Source organism: Ptychodera flava, chromosome 2 (genome assembly GCF_041260155.1).
Source record: "Ptychodera flava strain L36383 chromosome 2, AS_Pfla_20210202, whole genome shotgun sequence".
Lineage (NCBI taxonomy): Eukaryota > Metazoa > Hemichordata > Enteropneusta > Ptychoderidae > Ptychodera > Ptychodera flava.
Genome location: NC_091929.1, coordinates 46,586,131 through 46,607,246, shown reverse-complemented (window position 1 = coordinate 46,607,246; position 21,116 = coordinate 46,586,131). Strand labels below are relative to the sequence as shown.

At 36.6% G+C, this 21,116-nt stretch overlaps 1 protein-coding gene across 1 annotated transcript in view; it reads right to left on the bottom strand.

Annotated features, from left to right (window-relative positions):
• Positions 1 to 21,116, bottom strand: part of LOC139150517 (uncharacterized) — a 161,919-nt gene that overhangs the window by 73,396 nt on the left and 67,407 nt on the right. The window contains exons 7-8 of the mRNA XM_070722941.1: positions 5,748 to 6,224; positions 3,374 to 3,401 (exon numbers count right to left, since the gene is read on the bottom strand). The gene's annotated coding sequence lies outside the window, so the exon portion shown is untranslated. The remainder of the gene's footprint in view (positions 1 to 3,373; positions 3,402 to 5,747; positions 6,225 to 21,116) is intronic.

The window sequence follows — 21,116 nt, the reverse complement described above, 5'->3', positions numbered from 1 at the left end:
CACATCGTATTATGTTACTTGATGTCACTTTGTATCATCAATCAGAGTGTGTATTGTCCCTCACTTTGCTAGGTAAACACATCATGGTGTGTGACCTAATGTCACTTTGATCATGAATCAGAGTGTGTATGGTCCCTCACTTTGCTAGGTACAGACATCATGGTGTGTGATTTGATGTCACTTTGTATCATCAATCAGAATGTGTATGGTCCCTCACTTTGCCAGGTAAACACATCATGGTTGTGACTTAATGTCATTTTGTATCATCAATCAGAGTGTGTATGGTCCCTAACTTTGCTTGGTACACACATCATGGTGTACCGGTATGACCTGATGTCACTTTGTATCATCAATCAGAGTGTGTATGGTCCCTCACTTTGCTAGGTAAACACATCATTGTGTGTGACCTGATGTCACTTTGTATCATCAATCAGAGTGTGTGTGGTCCCTCACTTTGATAGGTAAACACATCATGGTGTGTGATTTGATGTCACTTTGTATCGTCAATCAGAATGTGTATGGTCCCTCACTTTGCTAGGTAAACACATCATGGTGTGTGACTTGATGTCACTTTGTATCATCAATATACAATAGAATAGACAGGTTCAAAAAAAATTCTGCGAAAATTGAAACCGACAGAAATGTACTAAAAGTCTATACAATACAGAATATTAAACTACATGACAGATGTCAGCCTATAACTTATGTTACTACAAAGGTCGATATCAGGAAAGGAACAAACAAAATCATTTTAAGTATTCATGCATCAATCGATTAGAGAATAACATTTTGATCCACTTACTACCAGGAGTTCTGAAAGGGGCATAAGTAAGTAGAATTTAGATATCAAGGGGCAATGTCTACATACCTTCGTTGCATCAACGTTGTGAGGTTTAAAACACTCAGAGGGTATCATACTGAGAGGTATTGTTAGAGCTGTAAGTTTTAAAATTTTGAAGTAAGTAAATATATTTTGAATGCATTCTTACAGATTTATTTGTGATTTCTGTGACAAATTCCAATGGACAATATGACATTAAACTGGTCCAATAATCATTTCCATTCAAGGTTATACATTACCAGACATTTGTGATTTACAAATATAAGTAGGACCATCCTAAACAAGCGTATTCAAGGTACTTTTGTATTTCATAGAATTGTAACGTTTTGATGAGTAGAATCTGTGTTTCATTTGATGGAGGAAGTATGCATGGCTAGAAATTTAAAACAGGTTGGGACTAAGAACGATGCCTACATCCTTCACATTCTGTATTGGAGTAAGGTTATTCAGACAATATTTCTCAAGGTTTAAATCTTTGTAGATATTTTTTCATCAAGCTATTTTCCCTTCATAAATGTTACGATTTCAATCCATGGTGTGGATGGCACCAATAAAATTTAGGCACTTACCCTGGCTCTTTATTTGCATATTACTTAAACTTTCATGATAAGTGACATTTGTCCAAATTTACAGTGCTAAATTAGAAGAAACCTACTGCAGATACTGATCTAACAATGATCTGATTATAGCATGACACTCTTAACATTATCGGTTGAAATGCTTGCTAAATTATATACTAACAAAGTTGTGTTATCATTGGCGTTGTAAATCCATTGCCTGCATCATATAGACTGCCTAGATATACTAATTTTGCCAATGCAACTGTCTTTATAGACATTTTAGAATGTCTTGTCGAAATATACCAATTTAAGTACAATGAATATTTATATTTAGCAATACTGATGCACAATTACACGTAACATTGCAATCACAGTGGCGTATTCAGTTCGCATCGTGGGTGGTCCCTCCTCACTTTGACACGTAACCTGTGCGTGTGTAAAATTATGTCACTATGTACTGTATACGTGAATGTGTGTAAGATGTTTCACTTTGATACGTAAACCTGCCTCTACATCACTTTGTACGTACAAAGTGGGAATCTTAAAAAAGCCGTTTCAAGGAAAAGAAGTAGCCCACTTGTTTCAGCAACCTCTTTTATGTCAGATTATGCAATTTTATTTAGAAATAACCATTCCTTATCCATGGTTTCACTTTGTACTTTTGTATTTCACTTTGTACCATATCAACAAGCGTGTCACACTTGACACACAGACTTGCTGTGGTGTGTGTGCGTGCGTGTGCGTGTTTGGACAAATCTTAAAAACGTTTTTCCTTCATACGTAGGCCTAGCTCTAGCAGTGTGTGCTTATAGAGTCCTTTCAAAGCTCTTTTATCACCCCCACGGGAGAGGGTATGACGTCATCATAACTATCCTACAAAAAAAACATTACCAGCAACTACTAGTCCTGTGGGTCATTCCTCTTTGACTTTCTTTTACCGACATTGCTCGTAAACTACCATGACTCGTTGCTGCACCCTCTCAGTTTAAGCCATTTTTATATAGGACTATGGCCTAGTGATAGGTCTCTGAAAAAGGTAATATTGCCCCTTCATTTTTACCACTGCTGACCTAAACAATCGAACGTTTTCTAACACCCTACATTGACGCCAGCAGCTCCATACACTTGCGCCTATGTGCAGGGCCTTGCAATGCTCGGTGTTAGAGTAGGCCTTGTGAATCCCATCTTGTGTGCTTTGTAGCGAGTCACTCCTCCCCACACCCAGACCTGCTTGCTAGCGAATGGTCCAATCTTCTCGACAGTGCTGCACAGCACCATTTCTACCTTGCATGTGCCAGTCTCCAATGGCTCCTTTGTATATGCCATTGTGCGTAAAGAGGTGGGTGGGGCTATATATTTTTTTTAGCTAACACTTTCCTGGAGATTGGGGAGGGTCTATTTTAGGGACCGTTCAGTTTTTACGGCCGTTGGGCGACAAAATCCAGGGAGAGGTCATCGTTATTTTGGAATCTGCGAAGGTTGGGGTCATCGCTTTTTTCACTGGTAAGAAAGGTGGGGTCACCACATTTCAAAAACATAACACCTACAATAAAGTTCAATTTATGCCATGGCCATGATCGACCCTCTTTACAGGCAGGCCACCTTCGGCGGCCCACTACAATAATTTCACTTTATGTAATGGCCCATGACCCTCTTCACGGGCAGATATATATATATATATATATATATATATATATATATATATATATATATATATATATATATATATATATATATATATATATATATATATATATATATATATATATATATATATAGTATATATGTGTGTGTGTGTGTGTGTGTATGTGTGTATATATGTGTATGTGTATATATGTATATATATATATATATATATATATATTATACATATATATATGTGTGTGTCTGTGTGTGTATGTGTCTGTCTGTGTCTGTCTGTGTCTGTGTTTTCATTCATAATGCGCTCTGTGCAGATAGTGCAGATATTTACCTTTGCCTAGCTTATCTTGACTTTCTTCCTACAGGAAGGAAAACAGAAATAATTTGAATATTAATTATTTTCCCCTTTTTGCAAATATCCATACAGACATTGCTATTATTAATATGCTTTTGAAAAAATTTAATTGAATTTGCATGTACAGATTGGTTAAGGTGGAGCTGCACTTTGCCAACATATTTTTAAAAAGAATATTTCTCATCGGAGATGACAAGAAAACACTGTCATACTCTATGTTTCAAAATGCAGAGAATCTAAAGGTTAGTATAGCAGCAATGGTATACTCGACGGATGATGGAGGGTGTATATTTGTGGTAAAAAACCTTAGTTTTGGAATAATGATAAAATTAATTTCAAAAACTTAATTCTATTTTCTGAAAGGTAATATACTGTTTGGAATGAGGGTATATATAGAAAAAGTGTTCTATTTGCATTTTCTATCCTCATTCAAAAATGGTATGCGTTTAAAGACTAATACTCAAAAAAGTGATTAAAACATGATTAGCAAAATTAAAATATCTTTGGAAATCTTGAAATTGGGAGAAAGAGAAGTCAGTAAATCGGGTGATTTGCATACATTCCATAAATGAAAACGTCTTTACCACGCAAGTTACGACTGCATGACAAGCTTAAAGATGGATATGTGAAAAAAAAGTTTTGTGCAAGATACTCTTTGTTGGGTGCAGCGCTCACTAGAATAAGTGAAGCGTGTGAGATAGTAAATTTTCGCATAAAATACCACTTAATTTGCAATTTTACTAATACTTTATAAATTTTAATGTTTTTTATTATAGCCATTGACATTTTATTAATATAAGAAAGCAAAGAGTTGACATTATCTATATCATACCTTATTTTAACAACTATTTTATAGGGTTACTTCGGGCCAAAAGTTTGCCTGAGTGTACGGTATTCCGCAAAGCATATTCCCTACCTCAGAGCGCTTTCAGTCAGTTGCTATTGACGACGACTACCATTGTATCAATTTATTTTCAAAAGATTATCAATCAAAATCTTGTCGCTTGCCGCTCGTACGTTCATGTCACGTCATAAATATTTCCGCAATATTGGATAATACACGATAACACCAATGTATACGTTGGTTTCTTGTACTAAAATTAAATCGATGACACTTTTTTCAGATTTGGTGATACTTTTACGTTTCAGCACATTTTATCACACCTTGGCGTACTTTGGCGCCATTGTGAACGGGGAACAACACGCGAGTGAGCAAGACAACAATGTATCAATTTCGGATAAAAATCTATAACATGCATTACATGATCACAGTGGAGATTTTGTGTCCGTACGTCTCAGTTCTGTGTTATTTTTGTAGTTTACTGGCATTTTCATCGTTGATATTGGCCCAAATTGGTATAAACTACAACAACTTCACCAATATGTGATCTGTACAATTTAAGACACGCTTATTAATTAAAATGCGACAATATAAGACTCTGATTCCGCATATTTGAACGCCGTAGGCTCGCCATTTTATTGTGGGCAGGAGTATAAATCAGAGATCGGAAAAAAATAAAATGCAAATAAAAAAAGTTTCGTCAAGAAATTGAAAAATCTAAAACAACAGGAATGTTGTATATCAATGAAAGAATCACCTTGCCACTTTTCACTCTCATTGGTTTAAAATTACGGAATTTGAAAGAGCGAGAATTGTGCGATCTGTTCGGTACATTATACGCTATTGGTTTTTAAAGGAAATCGAGTTGATTCAACACATCGTAAAATGAAAAAACCTGAAAAAACCGCTGGTTTAATTATTCATTTCGCTGTTATTTTTTTTACAATATTTGATGTTGCACATCTCATGAAGGTTAGCTAAAATTCTATGTTTTACTTTTGAGTTCCCCTGTTATTTTTATGAAATGATGAGTTAACGATCGTTTGGCTGTTGCCTGTGTTTTTCACCTAATTTTGCATACGACTGCTATGGCTCAGGATTCTTTACAAAATATTATAATTGTAATGGCAGTATATAAGGGAAATAGAATCTGTACCTCTTTCATTAATATTTAGCTGTGCAGCAAGGAAATAGGGCGAAATTTTCAACATGACGCGGAAGGTGAATTTGACTCTCTGTACGCGCACTCGACGTATGTGTGGCGAAAAGTTGGGACGCTATTATCGTACAAAATGGAGTGCCTTTGGGCCGTAGTGTGTAGAAAAAATTTTGATTATTATTGCAATGCGAAAGAAAGCTTAAGTAATTATCATGTCAAAAACCAGTCAAATAAAAAATGAGTAAACACAAGGTGCAATACATGACAAAGTTTTAGAAAGCTTGAAAAGTGTGTGATTAAAACTTTGTCCCATAGGTGCAATCTTTGTTTAAAGTGATCAATTTTCATACCATATCAATGTCAAAAATAAGATCTGCTTGTAGGTCTTCGTCTCCTTCCTTGTAGAAAAATAATGCACCAGTGCTCTCTTTACGAGATAAGTTCTCCTTTAGCTCCACAGAAACAAACCAATGGTTGTCAGAATACCGGTAATACGTCTTTTTTCTCGCCTGTGTCACAAGTCGCACCTTTTCGGAAGTACAATCACTTAATTCGTAACTTATTTTGTCATTATGCTTCATTGGAATGCTTCCGCTGTATGGTATTCCATGACCCTTGTAAGCATTGTATTTGCCACTGGTTGCGATGAGCTCATCAATTGAATAGGTGTTTTCATCTATCAAATCACAAAGAAAGCGATGTGTTTCTCTTTTTTCCCCTGGAGAAGAAGAATCTTAACTGAATGTTTCCCATCCTGTAAGTGCTGTGTCATCATTTGTGCAAAGTCCAGCGGTACTTCACCTTTTTTACACATGGTCACCAAATATCTGAAAAAAGAAATATTTTTTTAAAAACTTGCAAAAAAGAGAACAGAAAAATGTGAGAAAAAGTATAATAATAATTTACAACTGTTGCCAAAATTTACATCAAAAAGTTAAGTTTTATGAATTTAAAAGTAAGAGGGACTATTTGGGAAAATTCGTTCAAGAAGGTGTCAGGGATGGTTTGAAAAAAAACGCGCTACTGCTATTTCTATAATGAACAGATCATAGTAAGCATACAAGATTTGGCGCAATTTTTTTCTTAAATCCCTTTGTCTTTGTTTGCCTTCTTTAACAGAGGAGTGCACGAGAGACGTAAACTGTTGAAGTGTATAAATATTAATTTCTAGAACAAGAATACTTTTTTTCAGATAATCGTCCTCGGTTGACCTCTTTGCAGCCATTCTACTCTCTTCATATTCTGTATGATAGCGAGCTCTATGATGCCACATCCTGTACCTCAATAATTATCAAGGTCACGTGGAATTTCAGTAGAAATAAACACTAAAATGTGCTATACCCTTCATATTCGGTATCATGGGGGACCTTCGGGAGGTCGTTACTTTTGCTCCACAATGCAGGGCCAATGAGAGAGAAAGATGTCTCACCAAAGGTCTTTGTGGAAATCTTAAAACACTGAGAAGTTGAGAATTTGAGGAAGAGCGGATTCTATATTTTGGTATACACTGATAAATTTGGAACAAATATTCTTGGCAAAATGTTCAAAAGACCCAGACGTCATTTGACCTCGATTTCACAAATATACTTATAAATGAATTACCACAGGTGCAATACCATTTAAATTTGATCGGAAAAGCATCTAACAATATAAGAGGATGTGTATCATCACTCTAGTGCCTTTGCCAGTGTTTGCAAGTGCTTGGGCCCCTTGAAGCTGCTTGCAGCTTTAATTAGGGGCAAAACACTCTTGGGTTTGGCCCCTATTGTATTTACTCAGGATGTTCTTCCTCTTTTCTTCTTCTCCTTCCGCCATATTGGATAGACGTACAGAAGAAGGGCTCCTACTTGTTTTGAATTTCTACCAGTGAGAAGTGCCATCCTTCGTCAATTGTCATCAGTTTGCGTTGTGAGTAGTGTTTAGTCAATTGTTCTTCTGGATCTTGGTTCCGGCCCGGTTTCATCTTCGGCTAGGTGGATTTTCTTCAATTTTATTTTTGTCATTTGTTAACCCGTGGTCGGCAATATGGCCGCCCGGGAGGACAAGCCATTTCGGAATCTGACACGCAAGCATGCTGTCAGGTGTACTAATATTGAAGGTGTTCCCGTTGAAAGCTATGTCGAAGAGATTGCAAAGAAAGTCGGAAGTGAAAATGTTATTGCTGCATCTAGAATGAATAAGTCCGTTGTTGTGTTCTTAGCAACACTCGGTAATGTTGAAAGCATTGTTGAATCGAAGTTTGCTTTGTTTGATGAATTAGTCGATGTGGAACACATGGTGAAACCGGCCTCAAAATTAATTCTGTCAAATGTTCCTCCTTTCATTCCTGATGAAGTTTTGGAAAAATATTTATGCAAACTTGGTAGAGTTGTTTGACATATAAGAGCAATCCCTCTTGGTTGTAAAAATGCTTCGCTGAAGCATGTGAAGTCGTTTAGACGACAAGTTCATGTTTTGTTACACAATGAGAACATCAGTGGTGTAATTCAGATCAAATATGATGACCGTTTTTATTCCGTTTACGTATCTATTGATGAACTGCGTTGTTTTCATTGTGGACTAAAAGGTCATATCCGTAAACGTTGTCCTAACTATCATGATTATAGATCGTCAGAAAACAACGATAGAGACACTGATAATATTCAAAAATACAATAATTGTATGGATGAAAACTTAGGGTTTAGTGGATGTTGTGAAGAAAATGCAAATGAAGGTGTTAATCAGCATATGAATACTACAGAAATTAACACCTCAACTTCAAGTAACGCCTCAACGTCAACTCGCTTTGTTGAAAACAATGAGGCACAATTAAAGTTTGCTCACAAAGTCACATCTGTCTATGAAAATTCTTTTGATGAAAGACCTCTCACCAGTAAAAACAGTCAACCCACTGATGCTCAAGAGAAAGAAAAAGGTGTTTAACTCTGCTGCAAACGTCCAGGCCGATGAAGACAGGGTACGAACCCCTGCTTTGCCTTCATTTTCTCCGCTCCCCTCAACTCCAGTTTTATCATTTGACCCCCCCTTCTTCGTCATCATCTTCACTTACTCAGTCTCAGTTACTTGAGTTTCCTGAGACTCCTTTTTCAGATATCAATGTTAATGAGTCTCGTCTCAGGATTTGTTTATTTCTCAGTCACAGTCTCCAAGAAAATTTTTCTAAAAGTCAGTTTATTTGGTCATGAGTGAAAACATCAAACTCCTTTGATGTTCTCAGCGAAGTGTCTGATCATGACAATATGTATACTTTGTTGTAATATATATATATATATATATATATATATATATTATATATATACATATATATATATATATATATATATATATATATATATATATATATATATATATATATATATCAGATGATCATCATCGTCTGATGATCGCTACAGAGAACACATGTAGCATGATAGTGTGAGTAGTATGTATATATATATATATATATATATATATATATATATATATATATATATATATATATATATATATATATATATATATATATATATATATATATATTAATTATAGTATACATTTAAAACAAGTAGAAAACCAGACTTAGGCGTTACTCACACTATCATGCTACATGTGTTCTCTGTAGCGATCATCAGACGATGATGATCATCTGATAATAACTACAGATTTAATATACAACAATGGACACACATATACTGACTCTCTACCTTTGTTAAATACGTTAAATATACGCGTACATATACTAATAAAATGCACAAGTACAGTGTACATTTGATGCGCAAAGATGTGCATTACGTATACTCTTGTTTTACATGGATATACGCTTATATTAACATATTGATATGTTCTGTATACAAAGATATACCGCAACATAATGTATGGAATACAGGTTTTCATCTGGGCTGGAACCAACAACCTCGCAAGATCAACTGGAACCATAATTTTAAGATCATCATGGACTCTCTTGAAGAAAATGCCAAGAAATGGGCTAAAAGGGAAGATGTAGAGCTAGGCACACCTTCAGAATGGGTCAAATCTGTGAGGAAAAATAGTTTGTGGCCGTATTGGCAGACTAAAATCACGTTTTCAGAAGACCCTATTCTGTATTTAAAGATCCTGATGCTGTTAAGTGTTTGAATGATATCCATGACAAATATGTTGTCGTCCCTGCTGATAAAGCTGCCAATAACATTTTATTTGTCTGTAAGAAGTATTATTTCGAATGTCTTATAGACGAATGTAGTGTAACTAAGACCTCCACCAACTCCACTTACAGACAATCAATGTTCAACAAATCTGAAATTTTGGCAACCCTTAAGTCATTCATGGATAATTTTAATATTACAGCAAAGGATGACCATAATAAGTTGCCTAGCTTATACTGGATACCAAAGCTCCACAAAACACCTTACAAAGGTAGGTTTATCGCAGGATCTTCAAAATGTTCAACAACAGAGTTATCGATGATACTGACTTCTGTTCTTTGTACTGTTAAACAGGGACTTCAAGCATACTGTGATGTTGTTTTTTCTCGGAGTGGTGTAAATCAAATGTGGATATTAAAAATTTGGAAAATTTGAAATCAAGATCTGTTTCAAAAATAACATCTATTAAAACTGTCGATTTTTCCACATTGCACACCACAATACCACATGATAAATTGAAAGAACGCTTGAAAAACATCAACCAAGCATTTTTCTACAGAAACGGTTCACGTCGTTACAAATATGAGGTATAATGGTGTAATTCTACATATTTTGTTTAAAACATTACTAACCCTAAAGTGTTTTATACCGAGAAAGACATTATCAGTATGCTTGATTTCCTCATTGACAACATATTGTTGAATTTTGAGGACATATTTTCCAACAGTGTATAGGAACTCCAATTAACACAAACTGTGCTCCCTACTTGCCGACTTATTTCTGTTCTCATACGAGGTAGAATTTATCCAAAACCTAATCAAACAGAAAGAGGTCTCTGTAGCTCGAACTTTCAACCTAACATTTAGATACATAGACGATTTTATTTCATTGAATAACTCTGAATTCAGTGAATTCAATGAATGCTGACCTAGTTTTATTGGCTTATGGATTGGTATGATTGTGATTATTATGCGGCATCCAGTCGCCTGCGGAGAGGCAAGATACAAAACCGCTCGGCCACATCCCCACTCTCAAAAAAGAGTGGTTCAGTTACCAAATTAAGTTGTTACATTTTTCTGACTACAATCTCTCTCTCTATTTATCTCCCATTTGTCCTCATAAATGTATGACAATGGGGAGTTATACTTAGGGACACGACACAAATTACAGGGGGGTGGGCTGGAGTTTTTCGAAACACCGCTGCATAAAAAATAGTGACCCTTCAAAAGTTCATGCACAAAAATTAGTGACCCTCCCCCTTATCCGTGCATGAAAATAAATGACCCTCCCCTGTTACTCAATACCCCCCAACAAACCCGCAATGTGTTCAAGACCCCTTTCTGACTTGCTATACTTTTGAAATCCCCCTCCCAAAAGGAAGGCAAAATGTGGCTGATATAACGCTTTGTCCAAAAAATATCAAATCATATGTGTCTGATAATTCATGTAAATGTACTTTGCTTGAAGTGGCAGGTAAAAAGTGCATGCGTGTACAAAAAATGTAATTTTTAGATTTCATCGATAATGTTGATTCACTATACATTGTAGTTGACTATAAGAAAACTATGAACGTGTATTTTCCAATATAAAACTAGCAATATCTGTTCATCTATAGATGTTTAATAACTGATATAAATATACTTGATTAGCATGGGTTGTTTACAAGTGCACATGTGAACAAGATATTTGATTTTGGAATTTCACTCAAAATGTTGATCCACTATACATGGGAGTCTATGACAAAACTGTAAAAAAATTCTTTCACAATTAATAATATGCACTTTTTGTGCATATATGGACCCTGAATAATTGACATGATTGTACTTGATTAGAAGAGGGTGGTAACACGTGCATCTGTGTACAAGAACTTTGTTTTTGGAATTTCGCATAAAAAGTTCATCCATTATACATTGTAGTCTATGACGAAACTAAGAATAATTGTTTTAAAATACAAAACTTGGCAAATCTGTCTATTTATGTACACTCGATTATTGGTATAAATGTTCATGATTAGACTAGAGTGGTTTCAAGTCAATGGTTGTGCAAGAAATTTGATTTTGGAATTTCACTGAAATGTTGATTCACTATACATGGCAGTCTATGATGAAAGTATGAATATTTTTTTCCAATACAAAACTAGGTAAATCTGTGCATTTATGTACACCTAATTGTTAGTATTAATGTTCATGATTAGACTAGAGTGGTTTCAAGTCCATGGTTGTGCAAGAAATTTGATTTTGGAATTTCACTGAAATGTCGATTCACTATGCATGGCAGTCTATGATGAAACTATGAATATTTTTTTTTCCAATACAAAACTAGGTAAATCTGTGCATTTATGTACACTTAATTATCAGTATTAATGTTAATGATAAGACCAGAGTGGTTTCAAGTCCATGGTTGTGCAAATGTTGATTCACTTTACATTGTAGGCTATGAGGAAACTACAAATAACTCATAGGTTATCTGATCCTAATTGTGATTCAAAAGTTGTTCGACCTGAAGCTTCCAGTTGTTATTGATGACATTTTTCACTATTCTGAATAGTTTGTATTCTGTCAATGTCCTCAAAAAATAAAAAAAATGTACATAGAGTGACATGAACATTTGACACCGACCTATATCCAATGTATTGCCAATGGGAGAATGATATCAAATAAGTGATCTCCCAAATTGTTATTGAAAGAGTCATTATTATAGGGGACAGTTATGCACAATAGAGGAGTTGGACAAGTAGAAATCATGACAACTTAAATCAATGTGGCTGCTTGTATCATCAATACATTGTTTATTATACCCTTAAACTTGCGCCCGAAGGGCACGCCGAAAATGGAAATGGCAGAAAATGAAAGTGCCAGGAGGTATTTTTCTTTTTTCAGTATTCCATATTCTTCAATATTTGCACATGCAATTCAGCTTTGATGCATAAAACAAGGTGACCCTCCCCCGTAGGCATACACAAAATTTTATGACCCTTCAAAAATGCTTGCGCGAAAAATTGCGACCCACCCCCAAAAAAAACCACCAGCCCCCCCCCCTGTAATTTGTGTCCAGTCCCTTATAGGTTGGAAAAAGTCTGTATGTAATATGCAGTGTAAAGTTAAATGTTCAAGGATAGAACACCAATTAAATGCCTCATTGCTAACACTTTTTGAACGCGTTTAGACATTCAGAAAACTAACACTACGTGTTAAACCAACGTTCATTGTTAACACATATGTGCAGATTTTGAACACTATGTGTTCATCCGACATTATGTTGAACACCATGGTGTTCCATGACAGAAAACACACGTTGCACATGAAATGTGTTCAAAAATTCTGTTTGACGTCATTGTGTATACTTTCATTCATAAATCCAATCAAGTTGAAATTTTGATTCAGAGAATGGTATGTCCACCAATCAGTCATACAGATTCGGTCACATGAACGTGTCAATCAATGTCGCGCTGGACCGATGCCAAGGCAAGGCGGCCATCGGCGGCCATAGCTTTCTGCACGCTAGCGAAGGATAGCCATAGTATTTTTAGTTATTTAGAATATTTACACATATATGTATGGAGTAAATACAACGACACGATCAAAACAGTAGTTCTCATTCTAAGAGATGCCGTGGCTTAAAAAAATATCACAAGTTTACAGCCTTGGCGAGCCCGAAAGATTGCATTTGATGACACACAGTGTACGCTTGTGGTGGGTACAGTGCTGTCGTCACCAATCTTCGCCGGTGTCAACTTGTCAATGCATTCCCATCTCTGTCGTCAGTGTTTCGTCTTGCGCACTTCGATGTTTGCCCAGACAAATATATCGCCCGTAGATACATTCCTAATTTAGTTACTTGACGGACACGCTGTTCTGTTGTGAGTGTTGTCCGGGTCCACGGATTCCATAGAGGATTCCATAGTGCTGCAGCTCGACAGCATATGTCTTCCATACAGCCCTACGCTGTAGGTTTGATTCTGGTCGAGAATTAACGAATTTTTTTGTGTGATGAAGGAAAATTATCGCTGTTGTTCATCGAATGACCTTATGCTCGTGCCTTCTATGTCGCTTTCCCGAAGATTATACGGTACTCATTTATTCAGTTTACGTTGAACTTACGTTGAAGTGTATCTTTCGGGTTTATCGCCAATTTGGATCGTGACGCACACTACGACGTGGGTTGGCAGGTACGTCCTCCTTTGGATTTATTAGGTCACCTTCTTGTACAAATAACATGAGAGCAAGGCATAGATCACGACAAATCGCAGCGTGAATGTATGAACGGTACTATTGCAGGGAAAAAGTCCAGATTGATGACGTACAACAAGGGTAATACGGATTTCTTATCTGTGCTGGTGTACGTCATACAGGCAGAGATACGGGCCATTTCATGTGATATGTATATATATATATATATATATATATATATATATATATATATATATATATATATATATATATATATATATATATCATCAGGAGTGGTGTTGGCGGGCTCGTTGCTTCTGTGTCTACATTTCTGGGCTCTGTCAATGACTCAGCTTTCAAAACAACATATACATATCACAAATATACTTTCAAAACATCAAAACACAGGAACAGCACGGAACCCTCAAAACTTATATGAATCCTAAAGGACAGCAACACAAAATACAACTTTACATGGTCGATCATTGACATAGCCCAGCCTTACTAAACCAGGACAAAACGCTGTAACCTCTGCATCACGGAGATACTTCACATTATCAACTCAGACAAGTCAACACTGCTAAACAAACGTATAGAATTTCTTTGGAAATGTAGGCACAGAAGCAAATTCCTTCTCATTAACACTTGAACACATCAGAAAAACCGCCTCGTTTGCATATACACCTGACCCTATATATAGGTAGCAACGAGCCCGCCAACACCACTCCTGACGATTGCCAAGTGCATGAAACAGTCTGTAGAGTAATCACGACAACTTCCACATCTAGCAATATATATATATATATATATATATATATATATATATATATATATATATATATATATATATATATATATATATATCCTCTGTATACATTTCACAGCTGTTCTATTTCTGAAATAAGGGTGTTGTGTAAATTATTTTTTTTTTACATTTGGCGCCTCGTATGGGACATTCACTCGACCCCAGCTGACTCTAGCTGACCCTGACAGTAGTTTCGTAGCCTGTTCTGTGACTGTGCAATCACATCAAACCTTGCATGGTAGGATTGTGGATATTCTTAATCCCGTGCGGACAAAGGTACAGGCTGGTTTGTGAATTTAGTAAGCCTTGAAATGCAAAATTGCCTCCTAAGCGTGTGTGGATCCTAAGCATTATGATTGACTAGTTATGCAATCGGTGTAGCAATGTTGAATAATGCGCCTGACCTTAGGGCATTGGCCAGTCTTAGTGGTTGCAGTCTGCCTTTCAAAAATGATTTGTGACCCATATATTGGTTATTTTAGTCACAGTATTCTTGGCCTTAGTGGAAAACCTTCATTCCCAAACTGAATGCTGTAAGTGTAGTTACCCCGGATAGTGACAATATAAAGAACGTATTGACAGTCTTTTAATGGTAGTTTGACGTTCAACTGTGGGTTAGTACTTTTTTCTTGGAGGAGTGGAGGTGGTTGACATTTCTGGTCGGGGATGTGTTTAATTTCACACATTTCTGACTGGTATGATTCGATTTCCTATAAATTTGAGTTACCTCTTTCAGGGATGTCGTTATAATTGCATACTTAGTAATTCTCGTCAAACATTACGTCATACATTTTACCTATATGCTATACCTACATATCTTTGTTGAACTGCAGCATCCGTCCCTCTGTTGACCTGAAGAAATTGTTTTCTTGATGAAACAAACATGTACACTAACTGTATATATGAACAGCATACTTGTCCGAGCAATATATACTGGTTGAGAGTTTTTCAGATCTGACATGTAGAGTACTCAGGCTTGCTTGTTGATAGAATGACCCATGTAGAACATATTGCTCCACATCAATCTGTATTTGCAGCATGTATGATATTTATGAAAATAAACACCGATAGTACTCGCAATACTGGTTTACATATTGTATGACTGTACAATTCTAATTGTTAATGATCACAGAGGTCTTCCAAGATGGTCTACCCTTGGAGGCAGTAATCAGTGAAAATGGCACAGTGACCAAGTGTGGCAAGCTCTTAACTACGGTAGGAATTACATTTTTTATGTAATAGTATCGAGACCGCGACAGATTGCAGATTCCATTTCCTCATATGTTCCTCTGTCCATTATGATATTTCGGTAATAATTTTATGAAGGAATTCTTAAAATACCGAAGCGAAAATACGCTATGCAAAATAGGTGAAAAACATGATCGTAAACTCAAACTTGTCATTTCATTGAAATAAGAGGGAAATTTAAAAAACTAAAACCATAGAGATTTAGTTATCCTTCACGAGATGCTCAATCTCAAATAGTGTGACAAAGAAAAGCGAAATGAAAAATTTGGTCCGGCGGGTTTTTTCAGAAGTATTTTCAGAAGTATTTTTCATTTTATGATGTACCGAATAGGCTCGATTCCCGTAGAAAAACATGGCGTTTATGCGCGTCTGATCGACCGAACAGATTGCACACTTCTTGCCGGTTCATATTATTCAATTCTGAACCAATGATGATGAAAATTGGCACGGTGATCCTTTGACTTATGATCAAAAATCGGATTGCTTTAGATTTTTGAATTTCTTCGTAAAATTTGTTTTATTGCCATTCTATTTATTCTGATCACTGAAATATACTGTTGCCGCCAATAATATGGCGATCTGACGACGTTTACATCCGCAGAGCAAGGGTCTGAAATTGACGCAAATTAATCAGCTAGTGCCTCCTAAATGGTACAGACCAAATACCTGTCAAGTTGTTGTCATTTATACAAAATTTGAATATGAACCATGAATATCGCAGTAAATGGTAAAATGACACGAAACGGAAGCGACCTGGTGTAGAGTCTCTACTGTGAACATGTAGTGAACATTATCGATCGATATTCTTTTGTTGCAAATTGATACAATGTTGTGTTGCATACCCGCGGATCGCATGGCGCCAAACTTGTCCAAAGAGCGCCAAAATACGCTGAGATATAAAAGTATCACCAATACTAGTTGTAAAATATTGTTATTTGTGATAATTTTTACACCATTTTATTTGAAAAATAGCTACTGGGAGGGAAGGAAATTCCCTCCCTACTGTGCATCCACAGCAACGGTCCCTTCGGAACGCATTGACACATAAATGGCTTGCGCAAGCGGTGAGTCATAGCCAGCACATTGCGCAAGTCTGAGTGACCTATATATGAACTCAGTGGGGAATTCCCCATCGGGTATTACAACAGCGTTCCGAAGGTGAACTCCGTGGCATGTAGCAACGTGTTCCGTTAGGGCCATTTATAAACACACGTTTCAAACTACGTATTGTAAAGTGACGCGACAGCGACATGTATAGACATGTACGCGTGAGTCCCTACGGAACGATCACCATCGAACTACGTCTATATAAAGGAGGTTTTTACCCATTCGGAACGAGTGTTGTCAGTCAGTCGACGGAGGCACAGCTACCTCTTTGGAACCGGAGTACATTCTAGCTGATGTAAGTATATAGATGTGAATTTTTCCTACCGATTGTCATGACTGAGGTCTGATATTCTGCAGTTTTCATGAAAAATTTCTACGGAATTTTTTTTGAACTCTGAACTTCGGAGAGAATTTTCATATGCACAATCGATAGATAAAATTTTAGAAATTTCCTCTGAACTTAAAATGTGAGGGAAGACCATTACTTCAAACAAAATGAGACGTTTTAGATAAATGGTACTGATATCTAAAGTGTAAGTAGTTGTATCTTTTTTAACAAATGAAATGTTGCTACTTTCTCGTGCCCCTTTAGGAACGGAAGGACTACTAAGAGCAAAATATCTAACTCCTTTCTGTCTTTACCTATAGTTATGATAATATTGCAAGGTGTTCTTGAATCTGTTTTTATAGCAATATTTCCAACTAAATCATCAAACTCGTCTGCTGTACCTAACTTTATACATTTGATAAAAACTGTACCATGTTGAAGTATTTTCATATTATCTGTCATCTGTTGGCTGGCCGTCTGTAAAGTTAATTCAGCTGTCTCCTCCCCCACACTCTTCAGACCCAGTTTCTTTAAAGTTGTGTCCCAAAATAATCTTACTGGAACCCCGCTAGCCGTATATGAACAATAATTCTCCCCCTCATTTATCCACCTTCGCAGTGTATTATCTGACGACATTATTGTATTAAGAGGACTAATTTTAAGGTGAATCGGTATACCGAGTAGTATGATGTATGGATTATTAGGTTTAAGCCAACGACGAAAATCTAGCAACTTATATTTGTTAACATTACTATCAAAATAAATCACATTTAGAGTTCCCGGCAATTCAGCAACTCCACCTGCAATTTCACTATCTAATATATCTAAGATGTTATGTGGTACATTATATGGTGTAAATTTCTGACTCGTTTTGTCCCATGTTAGAGCAAAGGGGGTAGAGTCATTTGTAGCCTTTGTGGCAATTATCGTGCTGTCATCTATATCTTTCAGTTCGTGACTTTGTACTGAAGCAGTGGATAAAACGAAATGTTTCTCCCTGTCCTCATATTGAAGGACGTAATCCTTTTTATGGTTACCTGCGTCCTTAGTATTATTGTTAACTTTAACATCACGAAGATCTTCGAGCCCAAGATTTAGTCCATAATTTACACTTAGATCAAAGTTACCAGGGTTTGACATGATTCTCACGGTACGGTAGTATATACAGTGAAAATTTCATAAATACCTTGTAATAATATATACAACGTGTAAGGATGATCATTTGGATTGAAAGCGAAATAGGTGAACCCGTTACTGTTTATTTTAACCCTTCCATTGACATAACACAGCTTACTAAAATAAGACTGCTAGAGTGCGGACTCTATAACTCATGGCATAACATAACAACGGCGAATAATGTACTAAAATTTCAAGAAGGCGACCAACCGAAGAAGACTAAATCAATACGTCCGTGTAACTACAATATCGATACACTCAACAAAGCAATCGGGTTGCAGCAGAAAATCAATTTTGAAAAAAGTCTACCCACAAGCTGTGTTCTTCTAATTCTTAATTCTAATTCTTTAAGTTTCTTTTAATGCCACAGGTAGCTTCGCAGACCTCGTCGGCTTTTCAGATAGGCCAGAGGACAACCCCGTGACAAAGAGTACTATGAGTCCAAAGAGAGCAGATTTCTTAACAGTCACATATTACATAGTTCATTCAGATGTCTTTGGTGTTACTGGAAATTACGTTACAAGCCGTTCCGATAGCGGCTCGGGTGAATACATACAGGCAAAAACCTCAGACTGTTTACAAATACTTCCCATCCGGGATACAAAAGAAATAAGTGAAAAGGTCACCTATGACTTTAAAAACAGCTCAATTTCCATGCCATTGAGGAAGGGCTCAAATTACATGAGTTCAATGCGTATTTGGATAACAGATCAGGATGGAAATATAGTCGATTTCAATAACTGGCCAACTAGCTTTTGTAACGAATTGCTGTAGCTAGTGCCTATCGTGTTCCAAAGGGGTGTAGCATAAACCATCCCACGACCAATCCTCCAGCAATATATATCATTTCATATTTTTTTTTGCGCTGATAATAATCTGAGAATTGAACTGCTTCGCATGCGCATCTTTAGCCTGATTTTCTCTTTCCCAATCAGCCTGGAGTAATCTTTTGTCTGACCAGACATGTAGTTACGTTCAAATTTTTCTAATGCTTTCTCATGTCTAATTTTTTCTTCCATCAGAGCCCTACTACTCCCGCTAAGCTTTTGACCGATAATTTTCCTCCTAGTGAATGACGTTGTATTTAATACAGCACCGAGAACTGTATTCCTATTGCTGCAGCCACAGCTCACTGTATATATTACTAAGTTTAAGTTTCTGTATGAATAATAATATTATTATTTTGCGACGCTCTGAAGGTCTCTATATACATTACAAAGTATAAGGTTCTGCAGGAATAATATTTTTCTGTTCAAGGAGATCTTTAGTGGCAACCACAGCAGCAGTCGCTCCACCTAATTTTGTCCACCGAGTGAAATTTGGACGGCTTGGATCGCCCATATCCATTTTCAGAAATTTGTTGGAGATCATTAGATATCCCATCGCAAGTCCAGCGATTACAATACCATCATACATTGTGTTTACAACTGTTTTAGTATCCATGATTACTGACACGTATATAAAATAGAAAAATAAAATAATTTTATTCCGAAAGGCCTATTAATCCATCTCATACAATGTAGAGGGACCGGGATTTGGTTGGAAAAACTTCCTTTCCGCTACCGTTCCGAAGGTGGGCTCTGTAGGCGTCGCTTTCTGAAGGGGCTCATGCGTAAGTGGACTCGGTCGCTTAAGAGCATTCCGAAGGGGACAAATATGCCCAGCATGCCCCCAATATAGTCCTAATGCAGTCAATGAAACTCCTATAATTCCTAAAACAAGATAACATTTATTATACCATCCATCACACTGTTGTGGCAGCCTGCAGGGTAAGCTGTCACAGTCTACCTCAGTCATTGCTATCGATTGATGCTGCACTATAGCTTGACGTTTCTTTTTCTTGTTCTGCCTGTTCCATTCTGCTAATCTCTTCCCTGCAGCCACTCTCCCTGGATGCTTCGTCGGCAACGTAATTTTCTCTATATTGCGCTGCGGCTTGTTCTGAAGGGCCGTTTCTGTTTGCTGAGTCGGTGTTGGAACCGTTTGGGGTGCTTGCGAAGTTGAATCCATTTATTTCGGGTATTATATTAAACCCGATTTTTTTAAAATCTACATGTTTACCCGTAATTAAACCGGTGGAAACTAGAGCAAGTAGGGGCCCCCATGTGTAGGCTATCCATCCTGATAATCATTTTATTTCACTGTTTAGAATAAAATCCTTTTTAAGATCAGTGGCATAGTTTTCTCGATCATCGATTGGAACTACCTGACTTATTGCACGGGCTCCTAGATCTATGAAACTTTGAGTGATGGTATCACTTATAAGAGAACTGTATTTCGCTTCATACATTTTGAAGGCTTTAATTACCGTATCATCGTTCCACCTTTCCACGTCTCCAACTGAAATCTCCTTGCCAAAAACTAACTTACTTTGACCACTTCCGATGACACAGAGTATTTTTTCATGCTTTGTCTCCATTATGGATCGGGCGTCAGACGCTGCGGTTGGTGCTCGTTCCAAAGGCGCTGTTGATGTATTTGCTGCTGTTGATAACTTTATTAAATTCTTCATTGTTTGAAGTATGTTATCTATTCTTAGTAAAATAAAAAATTCGTTTAAATCTGAATCTCAAATATAGTATTAACATAGTCTGGAATATGACGAGCATTCCGAAGGAAAATATTGTAGTAGATTATGAAATTCAATATGAAAATTCTCCTCCATTAAAATCTATCTCTATATACTACTACACATATAATCATGAGTACAGACGCATTCCCGGTTGCTTTTCAACTGAATAAGACGAGCGTACCGACAGTACAGC